The sequence below is a fragment of the Nansenia antarctica genome (genome assembly GCF_963989245.1).
Source record: "Nansenia antarctica genome assembly, chromosome: 5".
NCBI lineage: Eukaryota > Metazoa > Chordata > Actinopteri > Argentiniformes > Microstomatidae > Nansenia > Nansenia antarctica.
In genome coordinates this window covers 21909700-21917355 of record NC_137690.1, presented here as the reverse complement: position 1 = coordinate 21917355, position 7656 = coordinate 21909700, and positions in this window count along the sequence as shown.

Below are 7656 nucleotides of genomic sequence, written 5' to 3'. Positions count from 1 at the left end.
TCTCTCCCCTCTAAAAGGTCAGATGTCCTCCATGGTAGGGAGAGAGGAAATCTGTAAAAGAGGTGAGGTCTATTCAGTAACCCCCGTCCAACCCCCTATTGCACCCCACAATCATTCTGTTCCTTTCTATGGCTGCAAATAAAGGACGGAGAAAAGAGGGAAGTGAAGAGAGGAATCTTGAGTCTGCTTTTCTTTAGAGGACATTTTAAAATCAGCCTCTTTTTTCTGTCTATCTCTTTTCTCTCCTCAAAGCTCTCTTGTGTGGAAAATAGCTCCTTGAACTGGTGGTGGGATAGTGGTCTGTGTTGACTTTTGAAAATGTTTCTGGCCACTATTTCTCCCCCCCATATTTTCCCCCTTCCTGCTACTCTCTCTAGCACGCACGCACACACACACACACACACACACACACACACACACACACACACACACACACACACACGCATGTATGCATGCACAAATGCACACACACACACATACACACACACGTATGCATGCACGCACGCACAAATGCATGCACACACACACACACACACATGCACACACACACACACACGCACACACCCACCCATGCACGCACACACGCGCACACAAACGCACAAACTCACAAACGCACACACACACACACACACACACAGATGAAAGGGGGCACTTCCCTCTAGCCTCTATTCTCCCTCCCCTTGCTCTGCCTCATACACATTGTTGAAAGGCTCTGTTACGGTAACAACGGTGGCAGGTCCCCTAATGGACCATATCTGCTCTACCTCAGGAAAGCACCAGCAGACTAGTTTTTAGTTTCCTATCCTTAAGGCTAGGAGCCTTCCAGATAGGGACGGTGGACAGCAGAGAGGTCCATAAGGCCAATTGCTTCATCCCTGATTGATCCATAGAGGGTTCTATTCAACAGCGCGACTGCTCCATTGATCCCAACCTCTCTGCTGCGGTAAACATTTTTCTCAGCCTGCCTCCGCCCTGATCAATAGCCTCCTTTTAATAATGTATCTCATTGATTAGTTTGGCCCCTGAGTAAATTGATCAATTATTCTAATCATTTTTATTTGTGGTGTGGTGTGGAATGATGCCGGGGCAAATGGGTTTGGGTTAAACGTTTGGGCCTCTCTCCCTGGACGGAGCCCTAGCTTGAATGAAAGCTAGGCTCTGCCCTAGCCCTTTAATCCTTTGGCTTAGAGTGGAGGTCAATGATTCCCGCTCCGAAAATATGTTATCTATTTCACATCATGGCCGTCATTCTTCTGCACAACGGACCTCATTTGTGGAGAGTTTAGCATGTTAATGATGTGTTAAGGCTTCGTTATGACAGCTCATCATAATAACAGAGACCTTCTCTATTACTGAAAAGGACCCCGTTTGTGATAGTATTACATATCAACATTTACAACATCAACTGAAGGATGCATTGATAAATGAACAGATTGGATTGGAGCGTTCGTATCAGTTGGACATGTATCATTGTCTATGCCTACTGTACGCTCCCAGCATTCTCCCCAGCAGGCTGGCACTGGGTTGGCAACCCTTGGTTCACTGGCACCCTCCTCTGTCTCTGAAGGCTTAATCACATAATGAGAGACTTTCTTTGGAATCATAGTAGATTACCAACACTTGAGAAACAGATGATTGGGGTGTTGAAAACGAATGCCCTGTGGAGGAGAGGATGGGATTTAAATAACCACGTTCCACATCGTCACTGTTTATCTCTAGCACTGATGGGACGGTGCCATGGCAATCGAAGACATAGGCAAAAGGACATACTGTACTAGTTCACCTTGAGAGTGTACACAATCTTGTTTTTACTTTACTTTAATTTACTTTTTACTTTGGAAGGACAGTGTTAGTACAACCCCCCCCCCACCACCACCACCACCCTCCAGAGGGGGGTATGTTAAGCTGTGTTGTATTGGTGATGTGTTTTCTCTTTGACTGCTTGTGTGCTGATGAGGCTGTATCTCTCCACCTCCGTCCGCCTGATGGGCTTCAAGGGCATTGGCCATCAGTATTGCAAAGGTAGGGGTGCTCTCCACCCAGTGCATCTCATTACTGCTCTAATTATCCTGACCAGTCACCATTTACACACACACACACACACACACACACACACGCACATGAATCAGGAAAGGGAGATCGATATACAGCCTGTGTGTCCCTGTGACTGGTTATGTTTTACGGGAGTCAAGGCGACAAAAATGGTATTAGAAATGGGAGTGGGTATCCAGCGGGGTGGGGAGGTGAGTGGATGTCTCTTTGACCTTGCAGAGACACATCTGTCACAGAAGCCTCCTTGTAGACCAGGACTGGGCTAAATGTGGGCCAGAATGACACCACAGTGACCCAAGAGAGACCACGGCAGCAACTCAAATACTGAAGCGCTATGATTCCACCCGCTCTCTCTCTCTTTCTCTCTCTCCCTCTCTCTCTCTCTCTCTCTCTCTCTCTCTCTCTCTCTCTCTCTCTCTCTCTCTCTCTCTCTCTCTGTCTCTCTCCCTCTTTCTACAAAACGAACAAATGCACACCCGTTCCCTGCAGATGTCTTTTGATCTGCCTATGTTTCTGTACCATTTTATCGTTTCCACTTTTCTCCCACCAGGAATATCCCCATGACAATCAGCAGCTGATCAGATGGGGATCATCGTCGTCATGGTGAGGACTAGCTCATTAAAGTTTCATCCCCACGCCTCCCACCTGTCAAAGATGATGTGATCTAGCCCCCCCCCCCAACCACCCCACTCCCCACCACAGAAAACGCTCTGATGATCATCTGTCACCAGTGCACATCGCTGGCTCTGCTATCCGTTGCCCACTCTTCCAGAACACAGGTGTGAAGCATAACAGTGAAGAGCTGAAGTTTTCCTATGGTACACTCCCTTTCTTCCCGCTAGCGTCATGCATATTCCCCAGTGGATGCACATCACTGGGTATATCACACGAAGCTCTCCACAACGAGACCATTAGCAAAAGACTGCAAAAGACTGGAGAAAAAAAACACAGTGGAGTGGATAGAACGTTTTGTCCTGATTGGCCTGTGTTGCTTTTGAAATAAAAGCTGTAGGGATAGAAGAATCTCATGGTCTTCATTGGATATCATAGTACAGAAGTAAAGAGGCCAAAACAAAATAGGGGGAGGTCATGGACTAACTTTTGGTGTCCTGCCACATGATCTCATCTTGCTTAGTCTGGACAGTTGTGGTCCAACACAAAACACACACACACACGTATATAAACATGCACACACACCACACGCACACGTACACGTTGTGTACGTGTGGAGAGAGCTCTAATTGTAGAGGATGTGGCAGGTTAAGATAAGGTTATCTGGGCGCATTGAAATGTCTGAGAGAGGAGGCCAGGGCTCGCAGATGGAGTTAGATTGATTAGAAGAGCCACATTTATGCACCCACTGCTATTTACAGATACCCCTCCCCCTCCCAGACCTCCCCCTTGGCATGGCTCTGCCCCCACCCCCGCCCTAGTCCCTCCAGCCACCCTCTCTGTGCAGTCAGGACAGCTGATAGCGCCACAGGTTGTCACTCACAGGGTAACTGACTGACCACTGCACGGATGAGATAGTCTAGCGGAGTCCTCCCCCTACACACACATCAGAAAACCCTTTGACAGATGACTGCATCAATTTCGTTCTGCAAAAAAAAAAGATATCTTTAGATATCAACATGTATTATCTTATTAATATCTTGAAAAACCTGAAGCATTAGTGTGTTTTTTCCCCCCCATTTGTATTATTGTGTGTCGCAGAGTGAAGCTAGAAGGTTCTCAGTTCTGTTGATCCCACTCCTTTACTCCTCCATTCTCTGAGAGAAAACTACGTCTGGCTGAAAATTCTGTAGTTTATCAGTGAGAAATGTGTCATTTTTCCGACTTCATTTAAAAAGCTTGGATCCCAAAAATCCGGCATTCAATTCCTCCTGTCAGGATCCTCTATTAGCCAAGCATTAGAAACAAATTAACTATTTTCACTTGAATGGCTTCTCGGAGGATGTGTGGGAAAATCCGCTATTAGGCAGGAGTTAAGTGCCTATTGGAGAGCTGGAGATGGAATCCCGCCTAATAAAGGGATAGTCAACCATCGGAACGTCGGCTGAATGAGGGAGGACTCCTAATTAAGAGAACAAAGTGTCTATTACCAGCTAGTCGATTAATACTGAGTTTTATTGCTCAAGTTACTGCCAATCCTGAATTTGACAAGTGTGTGTGTGTGTATTTTGTATGTGTGCATTACATATTATGATGGTGCATAGTGACAGTGTAAACAGATGCAAGTCGAGTAATAGCTTAGTAGTTTTATATTTTAAGTTTTAGTGCTCAAGTTGCATTCGACAAGTGTGTGTGTGTGTGTGTGTGTGTGTGTGTGTATTTGTATATGATGGAGTGTAGTGACAGGGTGTAAACAGATGCACTCATCCTCTCTGTGGCCACAGGTACACATATACCCCAGGGATTCCTCCTTGGATTTGGCTCCTCTCTTAGGACATGCAATGAACACTCTGCCTTCAAACTATTTGGGGTGTTGCGTCTCAAATGAGCTGAGCCAATTCAAACCAGAGCTCCAGTCTCCTCTCCCTCACAAATGGAGAGCCTTTCCAACTTTGGAGCAGTGAAAAGTGAGAGGGATGGTGAAACAGCGTCATGGACCGAACCGGGCGGAGACTCAAAATAAACTCATGCAGGCTTGGCTGAATATGGACTCCATCTCTGTTTATCTTAGCCAGAGTGTGCATGGGAGCCCAGTGATGAAATCAAAAAAGGGAGGAAAAAATTAAACAGAGTTGAACAGGCCAGTGTATTTGGTGGGGGTTGTCATAGTAACGGAGTGCGTGGATGCAGATCAACAGCACGTTGAGTTGTGGGAGAGGAATGCAGCCCTTCTGCCTGCGGTTTGGACGGGAGGTTAACACTTCTCTTTCTCAACAGCTGAACGGCGCTGCAACATCTGGGGGGCGAGGGGGGTTGGTGGGAGTGGGGGTGTGTGGGGGGGTATTTGTGAAAACTGTTGGAAAACAAGTATAATCTGTAATCGCTGAGGTCTGTTTATATTTTCTGATCCCAATTGTTGTTGATGTTGTTTTTTCACATGCAGCAAGTAGTCACAGTCAGAGCAGAAAGATGGTAAGAGAGACAAACCAAGGTATGCAGTAGCTAGGGTACAGAAAGACAGGGTATGGAAAGGGATTGGATCGTGAAGGGTTATCCTTCTGCTTGATATTTCTGATTAGCTCTTCTTTCTCACAGGGTATAATAAGGTGAGGGAGATGAATACGGGCAGTACGCTACTATCCTCTCTAACAATAGCATCAAGGTCATCTCGGACCTGTTATTATTTCCTCACTCAATAGAAGTGTATGGCTCTATTCTGTGTATTTCAGTCGAGCCCTCTTGACTGCTGTAAGTACCACTTGGGATCGGCAGCCGCTAGGACCTCCATTCACTTTCAATGGCAGCTGGGCGGCGGGCGGCAAAACACTAGGGTTGTCTAGGCGATGATTTCTCCATGCCACAGAACGCTGCAAAAGTTGTGTTCAAATAAACAAAAATAAGAATCATTTTATTGTCTTCCTTAATTTCGGCCAAACATGAACACGCATAGCCAGAATGGAGGAGAAACTCAGGAGAATCTAAAGCCCCTCCGCTCTCTGTGGAGCGAAACCGCCATCGGCGTCCCTGCTACAGCTTGCCTGTCTGACACAAAGAAACATATATTTACACCAGAAAAATAACATCTTTGTTAAGATCAATTTGAAAAGTTATAGTGTTGGTTCGATTTCCGAAGGGGCAGTGGGGGAGAGATACAAAGATGAAGGGAGGAAGGGGCGAGGCAGAAGAGAAGCCAATTTGGTGAAGAATGGTGTTTGGGAGAGCATGGCTGTAGCCTGCTGATAAGAGGCTCTCCTTCTCAGCTCTCCCTGACAGAATGGGGAGGCCTTGTCTGTCGCCCTATTAGCAACCATGCCTACAAGCCACTGCCTTTTCAGCACGGGTCGCCTTCAATAGGGGGCAGAAATGGAAATGGCTACTTACCCCACGATTACCCGATTGAAAGGTAGCTGTCATGGGAGGTACGGGGGCCCTGTGAAGGGGAGGGGCAGTGGGGGAGGATGGGAGAGGAGAGTGAGTGATTTTGGGCCTGTCTCTGCTCAGAGAGGAACGTGTTTCTGTGAGATAAAACCACGAGTGTGTGTTTATTAAAGCCATGTAGAGGGAGAGAGAGGAGGGAGTGGGGGAATTTGAGAGATGAGGGGAGGAGGAGTAAGAGAGGAGGAAGGAGGGGGAGGAGGGAAAGAATAGAGAGCTAGGAGTACAGAGCCAGAAGAATGAGTGTAGTGGTGAGGAGCCCGCCCCTCTCCTTTATTCCGACTGATAGGTTGTTTTTCTTTCTCTTTGTTTATTTGTTTTTTTGGGTTAGCGTTCCATGCAGAGCCAGTGGAGAGGCTGGGTCCACAAATCATCTCAGTGCATAGAGATGCCATCCTTTCTAGGCAGTGGTGCTGCCTATTGAGGAAAGCAATTCTCCCGGCTTTATTCCTTAATCAGAGTCTGGCCCTCTCTCTGTCTCTCTTTGTAATAATATTCACCTGAGTTAGAGGTTTGCATTGCCTTTGAGGATAATGTATCTGCTGCCATGTGTCCCTCCCTCTGTCCGCTCTCCTGGTCTGTTCTGTCTAACCCCCTGGTCACAAACAGCACCGTCATGCCCAGACCCTGCCAGGGATGCCCTGGGCCCCAGCACCTGCTAAGGACCCCCTCGGGACTGGCCTACAGTGCCATACGACTGACTTTATGGGGAACCTATTATTAGTGTTTATGCACTGGCACTTACTCAGACGACAAGCTTCTTGTGCCTCCTATGTGCACTGAGGCGGCAACAGCCATGCCTGTGCGTTTTAATGTTATGGTTATGTCTCTTTTCTCAATCGTTAACTCTATGGCCATTTTTACGGGGTATTAATTGAGTTGTAATTTTGACTGAAATGAAAGCATGTACAAGTTTAATATTGCTTGCACTTTAGATCTAATTGAAAACAGGCACATACACTTTCCATGCTTGACATGGATCACATTTCAAAGGACCATGTAATGCATTTGCCAATGTTTTTTAAAAATTATTATTTGCTTTTCTTATTATTTCACGGTTTTACATTTATTTAGGACCTGACACTATTGCCTATCTATTTTTAAAAAGCATACGGTGATGAAATTTCCACAACACAAGCAAAGCTTTAGACACGCACACACACACACACACCCACACACGCACACACACACGCACACACCCACACGCGCACACACACACACGCACACACACACACACACACACACACACACACACACACACACACACACACACACACACACACACACACACACACTTACAAAGGTTTGGATCGCACTGTGCACGATCACATTACCTCATCTCGCATGAATTTCAGAGGCCAGAAACCTGATATGCATGCAATTGTTATTTTAAATCGCCGTCTGGGAAAGCTGGTCCAGAGGTCTGCAGAGTCACTCACCCAAGGGGGTTGGAAGGAGGGGGTGGGAGAGGGGAGAGGCCGTACTGTGGATGGTAGACCACGGGGGCAGGTGGTGTAATGGGGTGGGGGTGGGTCACTAGTTGTCGAGGGATGAAAG